Source organism: Perissodus microlepis, chromosome 6, assembly GCF_051167445.1.
Source record: "Perissodus microlepis isolate ML-2025 ecotype Zambia chromosome 6, ASM5116744v1, whole genome shotgun sequence".
NCBI lineage: Eukaryota > Metazoa > Chordata > Actinopteri > Cichliformes > Cichlidae > Perissodus > Perissodus microlepis.
In genome coordinates this window covers 14,102,043-14,125,674 of record NC_140466.1, presented here as the reverse complement: position 1 = coordinate 14,125,674, position 23,632 = coordinate 14,102,043, and the positions used below count along the sequence as shown (strand labels likewise).

Genomic DNA, 23,632 nt, shown 5'->3' with positions numbered 1-23,632 from the left:
TAGTTCCCACCAATTGAGTGTGGCACGTCCGACATACAGTTTTACTTTTGTCCATGACGCGCTTACCATCAGGGTCATGCTTCACATGAAAACCAAGATAGTTCCAAACACCAGATCTGAATGAGGGTGGGGGAGGTTCAATTTCGGGTAGCATTGAGGCAGTTGCCATGTTGCAACGAGCTTAGCTTCTGTCTTGCTAGCTTGCGCTGCGCTCAGTGGATCTGCACTCGTCAGTGCAGCCTAGGCGGAGTAGTCGAACGCAGATCCACTGAGCTCTCAACACAGACAGCATCGTCAGAAGAAAAGTTGATAAAATAAATACAAATTTTGTATTGTTCGATACATATGCGTACCGAAAGCACTGTATCGAACGGTTCAATATCGATACGAGTATTGTTTCACCCCTAGTGTTTACATAGTAATAAGTATTCACCCACTAAATTTCACATAAGTGTTGTGTCCATTGTTATGTCTGGTGTTTGGAGACTGCTTGTAATGTCAGGATAATGCATATTCTGTGAGTTCACCTGTATTCAAACTGATCAGATGTTTGATCAACTATAGTATGGTATACAGGCCCCTAAAACAAATATATCAGGGATTTTATTCCTACTGCTGGAGTCCAAAAGGTAAAACATGACAGAGCTGTGTTGTCTTGATAGCAAACATCTGTACCATTCTACTCATGGCTAAGGCGGGGTTAACATTTTAGAAAATTCAAAGTAGTAAATCTTACTAAGTAGTTTTGTTGCTTTACTGTCCTGATCTGACATTCAGTTCTTGGTCGTGTTGAATTAGCCTTATGTATTTCTGTTTGGTTTTATTGTAGTTTTGCTATATCTATGGAGTTTGGTGCCTGTGTTTCAGCTCTCTCACTGTTTCCCTTCATATACAGTTCAGTATCATTTTGTTCATTTGTCTTGTACACTTAGTTGTCATCTTTTGGGTTGTTTCCTGTTTTACTTTGGTAGATAGTTCTCTTTTGTGCCTAGCTTTGAATTTTGCGTTCCTTTGTAATTGTCTTGATTACCCACACCTGTGTCTCATTCCTCCAGCTGTTTCCACTTCCCTGATTATCCCATATGTATAAATAGTCCAGTCCTTCGCCTTTGCTCTTTGTTGTGGTGTCTGTATGCACATCTCCCTAAAGGCTTGGCTTCCTGTTTAGGCCCTTTTGAGACTGTGCATTGGAAGTTTTTCTTTTTTTGTCCTGCATTTGGGTATTTCCTTCACAATACACAAACACAAGCAAACTACAACTCAAAACAGCTTCCTTTTGTAAAAGAATAGAAAGCTATTTTAAGCAGAGAGCCCAAAAGGTAAACTCATCTCTCTCATTACAGGGTAAAATATTCTGTTGGTTGGTGCACAAAAACAGAAATGCTTTTCCCCTGCATTTCAGCAGCGGGCCTGGTAGACCTTTGCTTCGTGTCACTGTTCTTGCTTTATCCAGATGACAATCACTTTTACATTTAAAGAGCCCTTCTTTTCCTTCATGCACCTCCTGTAATTTAGACATTGGTCCTAAATGCATAAAATCCTCTTAACTTTGCCCCAACAAAAATGTAACACACTCAAAAAAGGCAGACCAAGCATATACAGGTCAACACAAATTACAGCTCTGTGACACTTAAATCCTCTGATTTTGAGGCACTGGTGAGTCTGTGCAGCTCTCCATCAACATAAAGCACAAGAGGACCCCTGAAGAATTTTCCAATTAGGAGGCACGGGCATGTCTCAGAGCTGGAGATGAGATGCACAGCCACATCGCTGTAACTTGACATTCCTCACAGCCACTTGTGTGAACTTCCATCAGTCTGGCGTCCATGCACCAGAGGTTTCACGACAGCAAAGTCACAGATTCAGGTGGTGAGGAATGTCATCAGTGGTTAAGAATATCCCTGTCCTGCTGTCTGGGAGAAATATAACTGCAGTCTAGTGACACAGACAGCTGAGACCTTTAAGATGTTTCAAACCGTCTTGTCTTTGACCATTCTTGACTTATGTTGCCAGGTTATTTTGTTCCACCTGACAACAGTCATTATACAACCTGAATGGGATACAAATTGTAAAATGGATTAAATTTACTGATGTTCAGAACTGCAGATCATTGTCATATAAAATACACAGGCCTCTGTTGAAGATGTTATACTATTGTACAGGATGGAATGAAACCAAATCGAATACGATGCCTCCAGTTTTGTTACCATCAGTTTGTTATAACTGATGTAAGGAAAAAAGACCAAGCTGGAAAACTTAAGAAGCCTCCATTTTGTCAGTAAATAAGTGAAATATTGACTAAAATAACAAATGCACAAAGCGATTTCTGTAAAGGTGCTGACACTGTGTGCATGTTAAACCCATCTCTCGCTCACCATCTATCTTGCTCTCTCTGTGAAGTGAGAAATTGTCCATAGAAATTTGGTAATACCATGTTTGGATGGTTATTGTCATTACAGTTATAAAAAAAAAAAAAAAAAAAAAAAAAAAAGGATCAGGCAGGCAGGAAAAACGATGGTCAATTTCAATAATGTCATTACTCCAATCTTGTCCAGTCATCTTCTCTCTCAGTCATCTTTGAGCCAATCAGCCTTCACTCTGTGGTTTAAATCCATGCTCTCTGTCATTCTCTCTTTCTCATTCATGCAACCCATTTCCTCCCCATCTCCACCTCACCCAAGTCTGAGCTTTATCCAAGTCTTGCTCTTCATCTTCATCACCACCAGCGTCTAGACTCCAGGGGTTCTGTCCTAAATCTGATCACCACTGGGATTCTGTGCCTCCATGATGGTTTATTGGAGTCTAAAATCCAAGTATATCATTATTTTTTTTCAAAATTTCTCTGTCTCTATAAATCACATTCACTTCTTCCAAATGATCTCTCACTAATGAAATACCTGATAAATAAGTAATGCGTTAAAGTTCAGAGAAGGGAATTAGGCTTTATAGATCTAAATTATTTTTTTGTACCAATTGTTTTAGTCCTTCTTGCATTTTAACCCTTTCATGCATGAATTATGACAACCTCAATCAGGATTTTTTTCTTGAGTATCTTTATTCATCTTTAAGCATGGAAAAAATATTTTTGAACTTTTTAAACATGTACTTTTCAAAGAGTTTTTTTGTTTTGTTTACATATCCACTTAGACAACTGCTGTGTATGGAGTGACACATCAGTGTCCAATATAGTGGTTTATGTGCAGGTATACCATCAACACTGACACAAATACAAGAAAACAGCCTTTAAATAGCTGTCCACTGTAGTGACCACTATGCGTGAAAGGGTTAAAATAGGAGTTTATGGAGATTGACTCATGTTTTGAGTCAGCCTCAAGTGGCCATTTAAGGAACTTCAGTTTGGCCCTTCTTTGCTGGTTTCATTTCTTTCAGCCCTGGAGGTTTGTTTCCACTTGGTTTAATTGCACAGTTTGGATGAAGAAATCCAGACAGAGAAACTGAAAGTGGCTTTAATGATAACAAACGAAGCTGAAGTGCATAGTCGGTCCTGAAGATGAACCAGGAGATAATTGGGGAAATGAGGGGCAGGTGTGCAGGCAGCTGATGATGAGGTGACTGGGGAAAACTTAGGCAGGCTGGCCGGGCAGGGCGGGTTGTTGGATAATAGATGTTACAGCAGCTGATATTACATGCTGCAGAAAAAGTTGGAGAATAACTGGAAAAAAAATCCAGTTGCATTTCATGGAAAATCAAGCAGTGCAGAAACATGAATCATGCACAACAAGTGCGCACACACACTGTAGCTTATATGTGCAGTGCAGGGCTGTTCTTCAATTCTGCAGCATATCATCTTTTCTAATCTGGGATTGACTAATCCTCCTGTGTTCCTGATCCAGGCAAGGGGAGAGACAAACACCTGGTAACTGGGAAATGGTTTTCTCAGCTGTGCTTAAGGTTTACAGAATGGGTGGAATATTTTGAACCTGCTTTCTCTGTGAATGCAGGGTGGTGGTGGTGGACTCTTGGGACCATGTGCACCACCATCATGTTTCTCTCTACTCTGGCTTTTGTACTGCGCCAGCATTTCTTCAGCCGAAGTAAGACGTAAGTAAATTTTTTGTTCATCTGAGTTGATGGTTTTTGTCTTTGTTTGGAGCAGCAGTCATGCAGTACAAGTACGTTAATTTTGGTATAATAAATCTACATAAATGCTACATCTTAAACTTGTGTTTACCTGCACTGGAGATTTGACTTTGGTTTGACTACTGAAAACACGACTGAAAAAAATTAATTCTTGAAGGTGCAACAGGTGACTGAAGAAGTATTTTGGCAATCAAACTCTGTATTTTAGGATTCATTTAATTTCAATTTTTTCAATTTAACAATTTTTTTTTTCTACTTGTGGAGCTTAATATCACTGAATTTAAGTGGACCTGTTTATACCACTGCTGTAATCTGCAGTATTATAATATTATATGCTCATCATGGTCAAAGTAAGTGCTTGAATGTTTGGAGGCAATCCCCAAACATTCAATTTCAGATATTTTTTTTACTCCTGGTTCAATATGATGTCAGAGTGAGTGGATATCCCTAATATGGTGATCTCAAGCACATGGCTTTATCTGCGAACACAACAGCTCTGCCCACCTGCTCTTCACACCTTTTTACAAGGGGAAGCCAATCATCAGTAAGTTGCCTTTGGGGGGGACGAGCTAACACAGCAGCAGCAAATGGAGAATGAACTGAAGAGGTTCACCAAGGTTCAGTAGTTTATAGAATGGAAGACTATAAACACAAAGCTGAGCGACAGCTTAATATTCTGTCTTTAAAGTGATGCTCATTAACAGTCAAATTCATTATGAAATGCTCCAGAAAATAATGTTTAAATGTTTATGCAAATGTAGAATATAAGATTTTGTTCATGTATTCATTGTAGTCTTTATTGGTATTTACACCAATTTTTTTTGTTGCCCTCTCACAGAGACAAAGGCATACACACACATATTTGTGATGCAGTTTTAATGACTGTAAGTGTGCATTTGCTGTCACTAACATGCTTCTTGGTTTAAATCCTGACTTCTGGTTTATTTTCAGCACTCTCTAGGAAACCATCCCTTCTAAGTAGTGATCTAATGGGAAAAAAAGCACAAAATGTCTTTACTCTCTGACCTTGCTCAACAATACAGTCATAAGCATCATGCGACTTCTATGTGATCCCATGTCTCAGAATCTTTGAGAATCAGGTAACTTTTTTAAAAAGCAATGGAATATATTTTGCTTTCATCACCTGCCCTGGATGAGAAGGGGTCTTTTTTAGGATTCATTGCTTCAGATGTGCTCATTCTCAGGTTGGCACATACTGATTTGTCCACACAGTTATGTATAATGTGGTGCGACACCTCGGTTGAAGATTTATGCCTACTGCCAGAGTATGAGAAAGCACGGACAGCAACATGAGTTCTTCTTGCCTTCAAATGTGCAGCCCCGGGGCTTGGTCTGTCTCTGTATCTTTACCTCATAATGATGTTCATCACTTACAGATGAACATAGCAATTATTTAGTGTGAACAACAGTTCAGTTTAGGACTTGTTCAGAGGTGACTGTGTGCTGGAAAACAAGCAATGATTACTGTGAAATGTTGTTGACTTTCACCATTAGTCAGCTTCATAGTGGCTTCTTTCACTGAAGGGAATTTCTGAGAACTGGATGCTATTTTTAGCTAGAAAGAAGTAAAAGCTGACTGGAAATACCAAAATTATAATGAGAGCTGCTTTCGCACCAAAAGACTACAATTGCAAAGATAATCTTTCAAAGAACTGTGTTATGTAAATGCCAAAATAAACACTTTATTATGATGTGGCAGACTTCCTTCCCAGTTATTACATAATTATCTTTTGGTCTCCTCTCCCTCATAGTTGGCTTTAAATGTTCGATGTTCTTTAATTCATCCATAATTCAGTAACACATTATGTATAGATTCAGGATCTATACATGATAGTTGGGGGGGGGTTTTTTGTTTTTTTTTTTAAACTCTATATTAATGTATCTAGATCCATATATTTATTTGTCTGTATCTATACTTATCTAGACTTTCAAGTTTATCTAATTTTACTGAGCAGAATTTGCGTGTTTGGAGATGTTGGTTCAAGCATTTGAAATTACTACCAATGAAAATTGGAAAATAAATAAATCAGTTTCTGCTAACTCTGCTATCATAGGCTAGCTAGCTCCAACCACAACTTTATTGACATTTGCACCATGAACACATCACAGTAATAGGAAGGAAGAAGGACGTGTTGAGACTTTAAGCTGTGGGATGTCATTATTCTCTTCTTATTGAGACAGCATCTCCATGTCACCACTACAATCAATGCCAGGCTGTAGCACATGAAAAATCACCTCATTTAACATTACCAGGCATTGACCTGCCAATTAGATTCAAGTTCTGTTAACTGGAAGTACCTGAATGTCATTTGGGGTTGTTCAGGCCCGCTTTAATCACTGTGTTCTACCTAGTTTAAGAGGGTTACTACTGTGCTTCCCATCACCCTCAGTCACGTCAGATTGCTTCGCACTTCCTGAGCCTGGTTCTGCTTAACATCTCTTCCTGTTAGAAATTAGTTTTTCCTCCCCACTGCTGTCATGTGCTTGCTCATATGGGGTTGCTGGGTATCTCTCTGTAAGATATATATTTTTTAAAAATACCTTGAGCTCCCTTTTGTTGAGGACTGGTGCTACATATATTAAAACTGATCTGAAATGTGGCCTCCTGACTACTAACACCAGTCAGAGTTCTAAATACAGTCTCATAATAACTTAGATATTATCTCAAGTATGATATCTGAATAGGAGTTTAATATGAGCCTGTTAATATATCCTGTGATGGATTTAGGCCTTTTTCTGAGGAGCACTATTTTGCTCAGTAATTGCCTCGGATTTAAACTGTCAGTTTTCTCAGTAATGCTGGCACATCCAATAATACGCATCCTTTTGTTCTGGCGTTAAATAAATGCAGAACAAACACCCCAATTACACCGTACTCTATTTCCTGTGAGGTTAAATTGAATGTGGGTTAATGGAAAAGGTTTTCTAAGTTTTGAGAGCTGATTTTTAAATGAATTGTTAATTATGAAACAAATTCACACAAGCTAAAAAATTCCTATGACACAATATTAAACATACTGCCACTGAGATGTGTATCGATCCATTTTCACACAAACATACCTATATCCAGAGTTTATGCACATTTCACATCAAACTCCCTTTTGTAGAGTCTTTGTTTGATTTATACATTTTCACACACTTTTAATTGAACCCATTATGCTAATTTACAACAGCATATATTTTGTTCTTGCACTCTACTAGAAAACATTTGCAATAGTTGCAGTTCAAAATGATCTATATCTTGTTTCAAGGTAGTACACTTCCTTAGTTCATCAAGTATCTTAAACAGGCTGTTATCCCCCTGCTCCCTTATCACAAGCCAACTTTCTTCTGATTGGCTGCACCATGCAAGCAGAAGGTTTTAACAGCAGGTGATAGTCTTAAGTATACTCCACTCTTGCTGACATCATACAAACACAAGAGTGGAAAACTGCTGTCAGAACGACCCAATATCATGGTAAAGCATGTTTGCATTTTACACTTTGCCTCTCCAAAACATGAAATAGACACACATGCAGAAGTTGCTGTAACAGCAGAGAGAGAGAGAGAGAGAGAGAGAGAGAGATACTTTATTTCAAGCAAAAATCCCAGGAAAGTGTTTGAAAAAACATTACAAATACAGTTACATGTTTTTAGCCACCTATCTTAATAGTTTCCAGCGATTATGGACCCTGGAATGTACTTCATACATTTTTGTGCCTTTTAAATATATTATCTCCCCCTGCTGGTAAAGCAACTTCTGCATTCATGTCAGTTTCATGTCTTGGAGAACAAAGCTTGAAATGGAAACTGTCACGGTTCTGGGTCATTTTGACCCAGCATTTTGAGTTTCTTATGTTTTGGTTTGTTTTTGCATTATGGATAATTTTCTGGTTCTCTGATGCTTTGTTGATTATTATTATTATTATTATTATAAATCTATGTTTCAGTTATTCATGGTGAGGTATTAGTTCTTGGGTTGTGTCTCGTGTTTAGTATAGGTTTAGTTCAGTGTCAAGTCTGCGTCTCTGTTTCTTGTTTCCTGTTTTATTGTGACGGTTTGTCTCATGTCAGCGTGTCTAGCTTTGCTCCCCCCGTCTCGTTAGCCCTAATCTCTCCCAGCTGTGTCTCCCTCCTTTTCCCCCATTCCTTGATGACTTCCTCAGTGTATTTAAGCCCCGTGTTTCTTTGTGTCAGTGTCGTGTCGTACCTTCAGAGTTGCCTGTGTGTTTCTGTGCTCAGTGTCATTGTTCAGTTCATGTTTTGTTCATCGCTAGCAATAAAGCTGAGGTTTTTCAGTTGCAATTCAGTCTCCGAGTCCTGCGTTTGGATCCTCGTCTCCGCCTGCCCGCACACAGAGCCCTGACAGAAACAGTGGACCGCCATGTCTAATAGACATTTACTGTGATACTCAGTTGGTCAAAAACATTTTATTTACAGCAATCTGAAGCCAGAGCTTTTAGCTCATAGAGAATATTTGTACTTTCATCCACCATAGTTACTATTATGTCACAGAAAATAAACAAAAGCATAATATGTTCACTTTGATCAGCTGTTTCTACCCAATGATCTGCAAAGAAGATTGAATCAAAGGGTTGTGAGCCTCAGCCTGAGATTGTTTCTCATAGAAGTTCATGTTGGAATTTGAGGTCTGCTTAGGGAAAATGAAGACAATGAGCCCAAAGTGTAAAGCCATCTTACCCTAACCCTAAGAATTATAGTTTTGCAGTATAATTCATTGTTGTATTTAACCATTTTAGGCTTTTTGGGGACCATTTTCATCTGGGGTTGGGGGTTTTGGCACTGTAGACCTGATATGTGAGAATTTGATACTGGTTAGCCTGTAAAACATCCTTTATGGCATATAAGCCATATTATGATGGGTTATGTTATATCAGCATAATATATTCTCTGTGCTGTTCATATCAATAGCTCCTGCTCCTGCTGCTCCTTACCCGCTCGATCCAGCAGCATCATCACCCAAACCATATACAATGTTTTGGTGGTGCGAGCACATCTGAAGCAGCCTGTTTCCTGCTCTGGGAGAAAGGGAAAAAGTCAGATCTATGTTTTCTAAAACAATCCAAAGTTAGTTGTGAAAATTTCCTATGAAGACCCTAATAGCTGTTTTCCAAGTGTAATGCACTGATTTTGTCCTCGAAGGGATTGAACAGTCATCATTAGGGTGTTGAGCGTGTTTTCTGCGTGGTCTCTGAGCAATTCCTTCAGTTAACAACGCGTCTTTAAAAACTGCAGCAAAACCATGGTTGTTGTTCCAGAAACTTATTGTGCAGAGAAAATTACATCAAAGCGGGAACATTTCACTTCCCATTTAGGTTCGCATCATAAAAGATCCTTCTCATTATAAGAAAACAAACAAGTGCAAGCTGACCAGCAAAACAGAACTTTTTTTTTTTTTTTCTTCCCAGAATGCTGATCTTATACCTCCATTATCTCATCACTTATCACCTTCACAAGTACTTTTTTCATTGCCGTATCCTCTCTCTGACCCCCCTGTCCCCCACTCTCCCACTCCCCCACTCCCTCCTCCTTCACAGCTTTCCAAAAGGCTCGTGGGAGAAGGAGTCACCATCGGTGGAGAGCAAAGACACTGACAAGTGACACTCACTTAATGGACATCCAACTCAGGTAAGCATTAATGGATTTTGGTGCCACAGATCATTTCCATTAAATAATCACAGATAAAAGCTTCTGTTGTGGCATTTATCGGTGAACCCTTTTGTAAAACAACTTTTTGATGTAAGAAGCACAACTTCTTTTCAGAAAGTGCTGTTTTCCTGTTTTGTTTTGTTTTTCTCTCCAATTCACCTGCACCAGTAGTCTTAGTTTGCTCATATAGTTTTTACTACTTTTGATATTGTTCCTGGGCAGCACGGTGATGAAGTGGTCAACACTGTTGCCTCATTGCAAGAAGGTCCTGGATTCATATCATCTATCTGGCTGGGGCCTTTCCGTGTGGACTTTACATGTTCTCCTCATGTCTGCATGATTTCTCTCTGGGTACTTCAGCTTCCTCTCACAATTTAAAGACATCTAATTAGTGAGTTAAGGCTTGAATGGTGATTCTAAATTGGTTATATTTGAGAATGGTTGCCTTTCCCTCTGTGTTAGCCTCTCAACCTGTGGCAGCTGGGATGTGTTCCAGTCCCACCGCGACCCTGATAAGGATAAATGGAAGACTGTTTGTTTTAATTCATGGAAAAATATCTTTTTCAGAAGGGAAAGCCATCCAGCTGAAACAGATGATACGCTCACTTTGACTTCCCAGATTCATCTATATTTGAAGTCGTGTTTTTAATACTGCACACGGACATGGTTTAAAAATTTTAAGTCTTTATTTCAGCCACCAGTTCATATTCATATTCCCGTCAAAAATATTTTGAGGAACATCCAGCTCCTATATTCAGTGAAGGCCAAACCCCTGTTTGTTTAAATGTGTTTTATTTGTCCATAGCTTCCAGCATGAATAGTTTGAATGTTCAGACTCAATAGGAGCATGCTGGAAAGGTGAGACCTGCATTATTCTGCAAAGCCCTCATACGCACCCCAGCCTCCTCTAATGATCACAGCCCAAAGCCAGCTGAAGCATCTTCCATTATTTAGAAACGCTGCACTGAAAGGCAATCTATCATTAAAAGATGTGCATTCTCTCAGCTTTTGTTGGACTGATAATGGGACCGTAACAAGGCAGCACTGTCTATACTGCTACCTTATAACGTCCAAAAACAATGACTACCACCGACAGTTTGGCTCTGTGTTAACAGAGATCAGTTTCCAGACTCGTGTTACACTTTGTGAAAACTGTGTTGGCCCTTTGAGGAGCTGGTTGTGGTCAGTGCTGTGATCCAGCACACTGCGTGGAGGCGACATCATGGCTAAGAGAGGAGACAGCAGGGCAGCCGATGCATTGTTGCCAGGGCACTGGAGGGATCTGAGAGAGTGGAGCATAGAGAAGAGACAAAGCCACAGAGTAAGACTGTTTTTCCACAAGCTGTCCTGAACATGTTCTAGTCTTGTTTTCTAGGTACAGAACAAACTGAGAGCATCTGCACATTGCTGACTACTGCCAGCAGTCAATACTAAGTAATTTAGACGGCATGCTATCTATTTTTGGTCAATTCAATAACACACTGATTATCGATCAGAAAATCAATGTCACTGCTCCTTTATTATGGCTGCAAATTATATGAATAATTTGCATATGACTTTTCTTGTGCTGCTTCTTTCAAGGATACAGCAGTTAATGAATTTAAGGCTCATCATCACAAGTACTAATGCATTGAGCTTGTTAGTGTTTGTCAGATTGAACTGACTAAGCTGTCCATTACAAACCATCATGAGACAGGTTAGTTTTACTAATATTTTTTACATTACCGATACTTTTTACATTATACATGCTTCCCTTAGGCAATATTATTAGAAAACACTGTATACATTTTTATTGCTATGCAGATTTTACCCAGCGTTATCTATCTATTAAGCCCAATGACAAAAATCAACTAGTTAACCTAGAAGAATGTCTTAAAGAAATAAAGGCCTGGATGACTTCTAATTTCTAAATTTAGTTAAAATTTAGGTACGCAGTTTGTAGAAACTGGTGTATAACCAGATGCTTATGTTATATGACGTTACCATGGCCTCCGGTGAGGAATCTTGTAGTCATTTGTGATCAGGATATGTCCCTCAATGTGCACATTAAACAAATACGGAGAACTGCCTTCATTCATCTGCTCTGTACCGTTAAAATGGGAAACATACTGTCTCAGACTAATGCTAAAAAGCTAGTTCATGCATTTATTACTTCCCGGATTATTGTAATTAATTTTTGTCATGTTGTTCTAAAAGTTCCTTAAAAAACTTTCAGCAGATCCAAAATGCCTCGACAAGAGTACTGACAAGGACTGGAAAGAAAGAGCATATTTCTTTCATAGAGGGTTCTCTCCATTTACTACCTGTTAAATCTACAATTTTATTTTAAATCTTGAAAAATCTGGCTCTGTCATAACTTAAAGATCTTATAATACCTTACTATTCTACTTCATTAAAGCCTGCAGAAGGTTTCTTCCTGTTAGTTTTTTCTTCCTACTGTTGGCTAGTGCTTGCTCATAGGAGGGTGTTTGATTGTTGCATTTTATTTTTAATATTGAAGGGTCTTTATCTTGCAGTATAAAGCACTTTGAGTCAACTGATGTTGTGAATTAGCACTTTATGAATAAAATTGAGGAGAATTTGATCTTACTGATGATGTCTTGTTGCAGTAGTAATTCTGGTTAGTTACAACAGGAACCGCAGGTTCAGACATTCGGTTTGAGCGCTTGACTGACGAGAAAATGGCTGAATGCTCCAAATCAAAATATTGTAGTTCTGTGGATAGCAAACCCACCTGAACCAGTGAAGGAGAGCAGGATAGTTTGGATGTATCCATAGATTAACAAACTGTTATGCCATATCTGAAAAATAACTCGTAACAAAAACTGTTTCTCAGAATAAACGACTCTCTCATTTTCATCCTGGTAGTTTCCATCATATATATTCCTTAAAATCTGCAAAGCTTGTGAGTTTTTGGTAACTTGTTACTGTCCTTGATGAGTAAGCCATTACACAGGCCAACCTACTTGCTATATATTTTTTTTTTTAAAGCCTTCCCTTCATGTACATTGGGTAAAAGCCAGACTTCAGAAATGTTTGTTTTCTACAGAACCAGTAAAAATGTGGGAGAAAAGCGAGTCTTTCAACACATATTCGTTCACTTGGTGATGGAGAATGGTGTCAATTATATCAGTACAAATCTGCCATAGGTGTTTAACTAGTGACATTTAAGGCCATAGCATATAATTCTCATCTTTTTCATACTCATCTATTCGTTCAGTTGGCCCATGTGCCCTTTTGGCATTGTTAGATTTAAAGACATCACTTCAAATAGGATAAAAATGTTTCACCATAGGTGAACACTCAGAATAACTGTGTACTGTTTTTCATGGGCCCTTTCCTCCAAAAGCATAAAATGGACACAAAACATGTCCAGCAAATACCCTAAAAGGAGCCACCAGATCACCTGACAGCAGGAGTCAAGTGCTCAAGATTGTCCTTTAAATGATGTCTTCTCTATACATGCTTATATATGTGTTTACCAATACAGGATAAAACACTGCCTTACAATCAGGAAAGTTCTTAAACCCCACCTACATTTTTTGTGTTTTTTGACTGAGCTGATATTAAAAAATGTCATAGAAATATGTACCAATTAAAGTATTAATTAGTTTGGTTAATGAAGCTGTGAACACAAGTAAATTACCCCACAGTGACCATGAAGCAGAACTGCACCATGCTGTGCTCACAGCAAATATTAAGAAAGACGAGGACGAATCAGCCCATCGGCACAGATCTGTCTCCAGCTGTGTGTGAACTTTTAATTTAAGTGGAAATTAAATACCTTAACCCCTTCAACCCGGGAGGCTGTGTCAATTATAAAAGCACCATTTTTCCCAAGTTGCCATGGGCGACTCATTCACTAAACTACTACCTATGACAAAGATTCTGCTTCAACGAATTGAGTACAGCTGCAGTGCTGACACATATTCAGTGCTGTCAGTGCTACAGACTCTAATTTATCCTTTTTATTTATAAAAGTCACTGGTCATGGCCGGTCTGAGTATTTCTGCTGGGTTTTTTGCACATATGCTTGTCTGGGGTTTGCAGAGAATGATCTGAAATTAGAAACTTTTCAGTTCTCAGGGTGAAAATACTTTGATGCCAGAAGTCAAAGGAGTAACCAGACTGCTTAAAGCTAAAGACAACAGTAACTCATTAGAATCACAGTTTGCAGAAGAGCATCTCTGAACTTGCACAGCCTCACTAAAACTGGAACACTGTTAAAATGTTGGCTGGTCTAATGAGACTCAATTTCTGCTGCAACACTCAAATCGTAGGGTCGGAATTTGCCTTCAACAACATGAAAGCAGGGATCCATCCTGCTAAAAGTTTAGGCTGGTGGTGTAATGTTTTGTGGCACACTTTGGGCCTCTTTGCACCAACAGGACATAAGTTATGCCTATCTGAGTGGTGTTCATGACCAGGTCCATCACTTTATGACAACAGTGTACCCATCTACTCATGGCTGCTTCCAGCAGGACAACGTATCAAATCACGAAGCTCAAATCCTCTCAAACTGGTTTCTTGAACATAACAATGAGCTTACTGCACTCAAATGGCCTCCACAGCCACCAGATCTGAGTTCAGCACAGCACCTTTGGGATGTGGTGAAACAGGAGTTTCACATCATGGATGTCCAGCCAACAAATCTGCAATGATTGTGTGATGTTGTCACGTCAACATGGACCAAAAACTCTGAATATTTCCAGCATCTTGTTGACGCTGTGTTACAAAGAATTAACACCCCTCTGAAGGAAACAAAACGGGGTCCAGTCTGGTGTTATATATACTGTATATAGTAATGATGCATAAATCAGACTTTCTTCCTGATGACCAACTAAAACAACAATTACTTAAAAAAAAAATAACTGATGAGTAACTTTGTGTCCCTTGTTGTAAAGGTTTACTCCAAATCAATGAGACAAGAGACAAAAACCAGAAAACATTTGTATTTGCTGAAAAACTGTGCTTATGCTGGACCTCCTTACACACTTAACATGACCTTGAGACAAATGTAGAGCATCTTCAAACAGAAAATGTGTCCTGTAAAGTGAGGTATGTTGTTTAAATTGGTTACACTGAAGGCTGCCCTTTCCATCTAAACTGAAGCAGACCACCTGTGTGCGTTAGAGGTGCAGTAAGGTTGGCTGCCTCCCGGAGCCTCTTTAATATTTTATCAACCAAAATGTGAAAGCTCTCTGTATGCTCAGATCTGTGTCTGCTGTGATCAAAAGGCGCATGAGCCAATTTCGTTTGCAACATCTTTCTTTAAATGATGAAATACTTCATTTTGTTGCTTTCCCTGTGTCCCCTTTGACAACCCGCACCCACCTCCTGCTCCACACAGAGCTGGGTTTTAGATGTGGAAGCTGTGCTCAGGTCCATGGAAAGACAGCTGGTAAGTTGATCCAAGTCTGTCTTTATAAACGTTAATAGATATTAATATATAATAAATCTAAATCAAAATGGTAAGCTGTTAAACTCCTAAAAATGTTTAATTCAGGGCATCATCTGAAGTTCTCCTTTCTTGCACGCTTTTCTCACTTTTGGTTCAAACCTCTCCGTGTGAAGTTTTGTGTTTGTTTGTTAGCTAAACTGGTGTTTCTAAACTGTTGGTAGGTGTGGATATAATTGTGAATGGATGGTAATAAACTCCAGAAAATGTAGGTGGAATTGGGTCAGGAGAAACTGCCCTGCAGCAGGAGGCAGTTTACATCAGTTATATTCTGACTGCTGCCTCTCACTACAGTGTGTGGATTATTTGCATCGAGTGTGCATTCAGGCATCACGCAGGTTAGAGGCCGTTTAATGACCAATCTATTCCAACTGCAGAGCCTATTTGTATTCCCACAGCACATCCATCGAGGCTGCAGTGCCGGTCGCGGTCACGGATGCATAAGAGAAGCAGTCTGAGCGAAACCAAGCCTGAAAATGTCCTTTAGTACACCAGCGGTCCCCAACCCCCGGGCCTCGGACCAGTACCGGGCCGCGAGAGTTGAGGCTCAGGTGTGAAATGTATGGTTTTCAGGGTTTTTAGCGTTATTTTGTTATCGTTTTATCGTTAACTCGGTTTTCCTGGGTCTTTTCACGTGAGTTATGAATAAATCTTCTTTTTTTTCGGTACCGGTACTAGTTTTATTTTGTTGTATTTATCCGCGACACCTTAAAGGCCGGTCTGTGAAAATATTGTCGGGCATAAACCGGTCCGTGGCGCAAAAAAGGTTGGAGACCGCTGCATTACACCGTAAATGGACTGAATCTGTGAATCGAATTGGATATTTAGATCTGGATTTATTTGTGATATTTTCTTGAAAACTTCAAGACAACATCTTCCAACATTACAAATTCAGTTTCACATGTCTTTGTGAAAGGGGGCAGAATGTCACAGCTGTTAGTGCTGTCACTCTGCAGCAAGATGGTTCTTGCTTTTAGTGATGGGTCGGTCGCAAACGAAATGGCTCTTAGAGCCGGATCTTTGACGTGAACGACGCGAGCCGGCTCCTTATCGCGAGCCGTGGGGGGTTTTTTTCCCCCAAAAAAAGCAACAAAACAACCTGAAGAGCCGGTTCGGAGCCGAAAAGAGCCGGCTCTTTTTAGTGAGTCGAGCCAAAAGAGCCGGTTCTCTAAAAAGAGCCGGAAATCCCATCACTACTTGTTTTGAACCTCCTGGTCAGATAGATGGAGACTCCAAATACATGTCCAAGGACATGTTTCTTAGGTTAGCTACTTTATTCCAAGTTGGCCTTAGGTATGGATGTTGGCAGCTGATGAGCTGCTGAATGTATCCCAAACCCCTAATATTATCATATATCTTGTGAGAAAAAGGATGGATCAGTGATAATAGAACTTGCTCTTATGTAGCGCTGTTCTACCTTACCGGATGTGGGGTATGTTAAACATTTACACTCCAATAAATGACGAGAAACTCAGGGTTCTTGCCCAAGGGTACTTTGGCATGTAGACTCATGGATTAAATCACCAAGATGACCTGCTCTACCTCCTGAATCACAGCCAAAATTTGGATCCAGATTCCGGTTGACTTTATCACTTTGAAGTTGGGCAAACCTTCAGCTCTGGTAAATTTTCCAAAACTTTGAGTAACCTGCTAACAAACTGAACCAGTCAAACAGTCTCCTCAGCAGAAGTAACGACTGTGTATTTTTAGACGTGTTTAAATGTTTTGTTTTTTCAAATGTATACCCTAACGTTGACAGTGAAGCATCAAACTAAAGTTTCTTCTTTTTTTCCTCAGAATTCTCTTCTGGAGAAATGTCCTCAGTCGAAATGTGGAAACAGCCCAGTGGGTCCTCCATCTCCTTTAAGCCACAGCAGGTCTCGCTCCAGTCAACAAGCTGATCCGTAAAGTCAACTTTAGATGCTTTTCAACTTTCTGACAGCAAAACGAATCCCATATTTTTGCCCCAAACAGTCACTTGGAGTAGACAGACTTTGAACACCTCTTGTTGCCGGTTTTCCTTTATTCCAGCGACAAAGAGCCCACAGAAGTGTACGCTCTGTGCCACGAGCACCAAACCTGCTGTGATTGGCAGCTTTGTTGGAGGGTTTTTTTGGCTTGCTAAAATCCCTTGTGCAATAATCTCTCCTCTTAAGTAGTTGTTTGACATTACAGGGAGGAAAGCAATTTCACACCCGGTTGTATCATTACTCAACTGTTCCATAAGCGATGAAAACCTGACGGTCTCTGGAATGACTGAAAAACTTTCTGTCATTACCGAGCTGCCAGACCAGAAATAAACAAGTGTTTTCTGTGATGTACACGCACGGCCTGCTGCATCTTTATTTGAAGGGAAATCCACACCCACACTCCCAGCAGCACAAAAAAAATGAAAGCTCCCTGGCTTATTCGTTTCTATAATTGAGCCTTTTGCTCTGCACGTGGATTCACAAGCATGTCGAATTACGACTAAATCATATAGCGTGACAATGGGCCCCCTATGCACAGGATCTTAGCAATTAATACTGTTTTTCATCTTTTTATGGGCTGCATCATTTCCCTTGCCGACAAATGAGATCTTGTTATTTCCTGCCTGATTACATAAGTGATTGGATCCTTATTGATATTAAGGTTGTGCGCTGCCCCAGAGATACCAGTGTGCGTTTAATGATACGTTCCAGTGGGAGCGACAGACCGCTAAGTTATTTTCGAAAAGGGACCAAAACAGCCTCTGTGGCGGGAATATGGCCGACTGTTATGCATCTACTCTATTAAGAACTCTATTATTGTGAATATCCCTGTTTGTCACTCTGACAACTGTGTACAACAAATCCCTCCGGCTGAAGTACTCCACTGGCAGAAGCCCGGGGAACTAATGAGCCTAATATGTCCCCAGGAACGTCGCCTCTGCCAAGTGTGCACTCTAAATCCTCCTGTGTAATCAAGGCGGTGCAGGACATAGATATCTGCAGATAGTAGCAGTAGTACTTCCATATCTCACTGTTGTCTCCTGCCCTGATGAGTCTGTCTGACTCAAATTACTAGGTGAAAGCGGGGCTTTTGTGCTGCCGGTAACGTGGAGTAGCTTGGGTAATGACTATGGTCTTCCTGAACACTCTGGTAGACCATGGGAGTTAATCTAATGAAGGGGAGAGAGCCATGGTTCATAATTGCCTGAGAGAGAAGCTGGAATAAAGGTACACATGGAGACTCAAACCTGTTTTTCCTGCGCGCTCCAAAAAGACACAAAATAACGAAAAAAACAGAATGTAACCCAAACCTGTAACATAAACTGGGAAAACTACTAAGAACCTAAGAAACCATGAATCCTGGACACACAAGGAGAAGTGCGCAGACAACCTGATGACGAACACAGGGAAACTCACACAATAAATGCACATGAGGGTGACGAGGGAAGTGGAAACACACGAGGAACGCAGCTGGGATGAATAGGCCTAATGACACAAGACGAAGCAAAACTGAACACGAGATAAGAGACCATCAAAATAAAACAGGAACCGCGCAGACTAAGACACACAGACTTGACACTGGGACCGGGAAAGAACAGGAGAACATGGAAACAGAGGGAGATGAAACACAAGACATGACTGGAACTCGGGGAGCAAGGGACACGGAGGGGAGGAAGGGAGTGAGAGAGCGAGCAAGGGATAAAGAATGAGAGGGAGATGAAGGGCTGGGGAGACATGGCATGAAACATGGGAACAGAAAAGCGAGCGGAGACACGGAGGGAGACACAGACATAATGAACATATACATACACATCAACAAGAAAACATGGATCATAATTCTAATTAAACTTACAACCTAACCAGGTCTAAACTCTATGCAAACTGTAAACACTAGAAGTTAAACATTTCCCCAAAATAGCAAAAAGGGATCAAAAATACAAAATACACTCAAAATGCTGAGTCAACGACCCAGCACGCTGACATCGGCGAGGTTATAAAGACTGATGGTTGTGTTTCGTATTCACGTCGGTTGTCCTGTTTCACTAATTTGTGCCTCCTCCTGTGCGTGACCTGGAAATCAATCTCAGTACATCATGTTGTTAGACGTGTCTCAGCTCCTAAAAATACTTCTGCAGGGCAGAGCGGAGCGGCGGCTTTGCTAGAAGAGCGATAACGGAGGATACACACGTGTATCCTTTTACAGAAGGATTTTCTGTCGATTACTGTTTCTATGTATTTTTAATTTAATTAATTAAAATTGTCCATAAATATAAAAAAGACATTAAAGGGTTGACTTAATGGTGTGTTTCGGATCATTGTCCTGGCACATAACCTGACTGAGCTTGAACTTCAGGGCATGAGCTGATGGAGAGACGTCCTCCTTCAGGTCTTTCTGGTAGAGAGAATTGATGTTTCCATCAGTTACAGTAAGTCGTCCTGAAGCAGCAAAGCAACCCCAGACCATTACATTACCACCACCATGTTTGACTGTTGGTCTTTGTTTTTTTTAAATGAAATGCTGTGTTAATTTATAACACGTGTAACAACACTCAAAACATCCAAAAAAGTTCATCCTTTGTCTCATCAGTCCACTGAATATTTTCTGAAAAGTCTTGAGGATCATCAAGATTGTCGAGATGTTCTTATCTTTCTCTCTTGCCAAATGTGAGACGAGTCTTGGTGTTCTTTTTGGTCAGCAGTGGTTTTCTCCTTGGATCTCCCATGGATGCTGTTTTTGCCCAGTCTCATTTTTACTGTTGAATCATGAACTCTGACCTTAACCAAGACAAGGAACAGAGTTCTTTAGATGCTGTTCTGGGTTCTGACCTCCTGGATCAGTCGTTGATCTCCTGTGAACATTCACCACTGTTCCAAGTTGTCTCCATTTGTGGATAATGGCTCTCACTTTGGTTCACTGGAGTCCCAAAGCCCTAAAAATGTCTTTGTAACCCTTTTCAGAATGATAGACGATAGATGTTTCTGTGGATCATGACATGATCTGTTCATTTTTGAGATATTTTAGCCTGCTTCACTTTGTCAGACAGATTTTTATTTTGTGATTCAACAGGCCTGGCAGTAATCCGGCCTAGGAATGGCCAGTGAAACTGAACGCAGCCACAAAGAGATGTGGTTAATCGCAGTTACAATATTAATTAACTTTTTCCACAAAGGATAAACTTTGTCTTAAAAAAAAATCAAATCAGCATTTAAAAACTGCATTTTACATTTAGTATGGTTATTCTTATCTAATATAAAAGTTTTTGGAAGATGTTATACGTGCAAGTGTGAAACATTTTCCACAGTTGTAACTTTAAAGCAAGGTGAGGAGGATCATTTTGTTAAATACCCCTTTGCCTCACCTCCTCTGCTCTGGGACTGCAATGTGAGGAGAGGAGTCATGGATGTGCAGTGGAAATGAGAAGGGGAGTGTGTCTATGGCTAACATGTGGAGTGCAGCGGTTGAGATGCATTGTCCATAATATCGAGTAGTTTCTTAAACATCCTCCTATTCACCACAAGGTCAGACATCACAAAGATGGACTTTCACATCGATTCATCTGCTGCACAAAGAGGTTTAGTCTTAGACATGTTAGGCAGGAAAAGTTTAGACATTTTTTTTCAAATAACAAGAACACGGCTGACTGACAGTATCTAAACACCCAGCTCTATTTACTGTGGTCGAAAATGTTTGTATTTGGGAAGAATTCAACGGTTATGATGACGTTTTACTGGGAAACAAATGCAGTGACAGAAAGCAGTAGCTGTGCAAACCCACAGCAGGGCCTGGCTGTTCCGGCTTCTTAACGTGACTTGTTAATTTTTCATGCGGGTGCTTACCTTCGGCAAACATGGCTGACGATGACCTCACTGCTCTTCATTTTCAATGGGTTCTCTAAAAACTGCATCTCATTGCTTCCTTAATAATAAAAAAACCTCACATTACAAGCCACCATTTCCTCTTTTTTGTGTTGTTGTTGTCGAGTGTCACAAGTCGAAGCAGGTGTCACATATTGCTACCATGGCAACATCAGTTTTTGGTCTTCAGTTAGCCTGAGAGTAAGGTGTCTTCGAATTAATCGGTCTTTATTCTTGTGAGGCTGGCAAAATAACTGCAAATGTATGCAAAGAGGAATGCACCGAACGTTCGAACAGTTAAGAATGCAAACTGTAACAAAAAGCAAAAAACCTTTGACATGTGGTGGATTACTGAATCAGTACATTACTTTTTTAGTGGGTTAAAAACTTTGTGGTTATTATTGACTGTTTGGTTGGTATAGGAGGCAAAATGAACGTGAATTTGCACTGGTATCAGGTGACAGTACCTCGAGGATGTGGCTGCAGTGGATAGATGCAGTTTTCACCTCACGTCCTCTTGTCCAGGCTGACCAAGGATATCGTTCATGCTTCTATTCAGATGATCCTAGGTTTTCCTTCTCTTTTTTTTTTTCTTTTTCAGTTCAGTTTTGAACCTCTGAGCTAAAGTCACTAAACTTTACCAGGTGATAGAAAACACTCTAAACCCACAAAAGGGCAAAGAAGACAAAACTGGATCCACGAGAGGGAGAAAAAGAAGTACGAAGAATTTTTCTTGTATCAAATATTTTTCTTCCTCTGTAGCATTCGTCACTCTTCTACCAGTTTATTTATCCATTGTTGTGATTGGGCAGATACTGCTAATGTTGCCCCTTTAATGCAAACATGCAGGTGAATACCTGGGTTACCTTAACAATATGCTGATATCGCTCCGTGCGACTGTTATCCTGATTACTGATGATAGGTTAAGTGAATCCAGATAAAAAAAAGTTTGGGTATGTTGAACCTGTCAGAGGTCAGGGCCTTGATGAGTGAAGACAGAACTATGTCTATAGCTTGTTCATTGGAAATGAGACACAGGTGGAAACAATTTAATGCTGGTGAAACTAATGAGACATTAGAAAACTGTATCGTAACATACAGACTAAACAGGGGAACACATATAGCAGGGGCAAAACAACAAACGTAACAAAACAAGGGGCCATGACATGAGTTTGACTGCTCAGTCTGCTTACAGTCGCAGGTATAGGGAAAAAAACATGGATGGGTTTAAGCAGAAAAAGTACTCCTTCGGTTTTAGAAAAAGCTCTTTCCACAGTCTTACTGCATGCTAAGAAGCCTGCATCTTCAGTTGTCTTCACAGGGGCATTATCAGTGATTATGTGCCATCGTAGAGGATAATCCACTGCAATCAAAATGATGTCCACACAGAATAAAAGAAGAATCTCAAATAAAACAGCAGTGCAATTTTTTTCTTGCTCACATTTGCTCCTGTAATCCTCACCTGATAACCAGCCACAGGTGGAGACAGTAAAACAAAAGTCTGATCAAATGTCATCAAATGTTGTGGTTTTGTCACGGGGGGGTTTGAGTGGGATGGAGAGGTTATGAGAATAGCATGATGTCTGCTCAACCAGCATGCTTTCTTCTCTCAGCACCACCGAGGTACCACTTCAGACCATGAGGGGCAATATACAGGAGAGCTACTTCCAAAGGGTCGCATCTAAGCATCATGAGAGCCGACCCTGTGGCAGGAGGAAGAGAGGTGACAGGGAACCACAGCAGTGGGCTGGCTGCCTGATACTCATCAAAGCCAGAAAAAAGCAATATAGCCTGTTAAAGACTCAGACCACGAACAAAACTTTGCAAGAAATAATGAAAAACATGTAGCCTATAACCCTTAATAATATTTTAATGAAACCAACCAAAATCCCATAAACCACTGTCAAAGGCAGAGCTCCACACGACTGATTAAATCGACTTTTTGAAAAACGTTTGTGGGATTCGCTGAGATTTGCATCAGTAGTCGTATCGAGGCTTGTGTCATAGATCATCCCAGTGGTTTTGGATGGTGTGAGGTCAGGGCTCTTCGTAAGCCACTCAGCTGTGTGTATGTGGGCATTGTCACGGTGACCTTCTTTAAACTGTGTCTAGAGAATATAACTATCTAAAAGCATTAAAATATTCTGTAAGCTAAAAATCTAAGGTTGAACACTGAAATGGCGAAAATGTTTGCAAAGCTTCTATCTTTGAATCACTCAGAATATCACCACAGTAAATGACTTTCTCAGAGATATGGGAGTTTTCTCCTGCACCACGAAATCAGCGAATGCTTAGAAACAGGTAAATTTCCAAAAACATCAGGAGCGTGAGCTCTGATTCTGGAGACTCTGTCAGCAACGCACACACCACCCTAACCTGTGCCATAGGCAGTGTATGTCATGTGTGACAATCCATAAATTAAACATAAGTGAGAACCTAAGTCCACATATGACCCCAAATCTGATACAAAATGTGAATAAAAAAGAAATCACGAGGCAGTTCACACTCTGGGCAGTATTTACTTTCAAGAGAATAGTTTGTATTTTGTGTGTATTTATTTTATTTGTCCTTTTTAAGA

General features: G+C 40.1%; 1 long non-coding RNA gene across 1 annotated transcript; it reads left to right on the top strand.

Moving 5' to 3' along the window:
* Window positions 1-3,678: 3,678 nt before the first annotated feature.
* On the top strand, window positions 3,679-23,620 carry LOC146385288 (uncharacterized). Its single transcript, XR_014800470.1, has 4 exons — window positions 3,679-4,062; window positions 9,660-9,750; window positions 15,122-15,172; window positions 17,027-23,620. It is a non-coding gene; the product is annotated as an uncharacterized LOC146385288 (long non-coding RNA).
* The last annotated feature ends 12 nt before the right edge of the window (window positions 23,621-23,632 follow it).